The sequence below is a fragment of the Theobroma umbraticum genome, unplaced genomic scaffold (assembly GCF_002168275.2).
Source record: "Theobroma umbraticum cultivar Fairchild unplaced genomic scaffold, ASM216827v3 scaffold_69.0, whole genome shotgun sequence".
NCBI lineage: Eukaryota > Viridiplantae > Streptophyta > Magnoliopsida > Malvales > Malvaceae > Theobroma > Theobroma umbraticum.
The window spans coordinates 269,878-270,200 of record NW_018397293.1 but is presented as its reverse complement, the minus strand read 5'-3'; the positions used below and the strand labels follow the sequence as shown (position 1 = coordinate 270,200).

General features: G+C 37.2%; 1 protein-coding gene across 1 annotated transcript in view; it reads right to left on the bottom strand.

Annotated features, from left to right (window-relative positions):
• Positions 1 to 323, bottom strand: part of LOC110428763 (zinc finger CCCH domain protein) — an 11,880-nt gene that overhangs the window by 3,842 nt on the left and 7,715 nt on the right.

The following is a 323-nucleotide window of genomic DNA, read 5'->3' as shown; positions in this document are numbered from 1 at the left end:
CTTTAATTCTCACTTTACTCCGGTCTTCCTCTATTTCTCCCCTTTCTATCTCTATCCCTTTTCATTCTAACTTCACTTTCTATTCTTGATCTTTCCTCCTTGTGTTGCATCATATGATCTTAAAATGATCACATGGTACCAACAGGAAAAGAATTTTTCCTTATTTTGGCCCCACTTCTAGAGCAGACTTCAAAAAGCTCAAGCAATACCGAAAAAGGGTTCTGAAGGAGGGGAAAAAAAGAGAAGCTAAGCTTGAGCTTGTAATAGCGAAAATCAGCTTCTTGAGTCTAAAAGCTGAACCACGAAATTAAAACTTCTGAAAA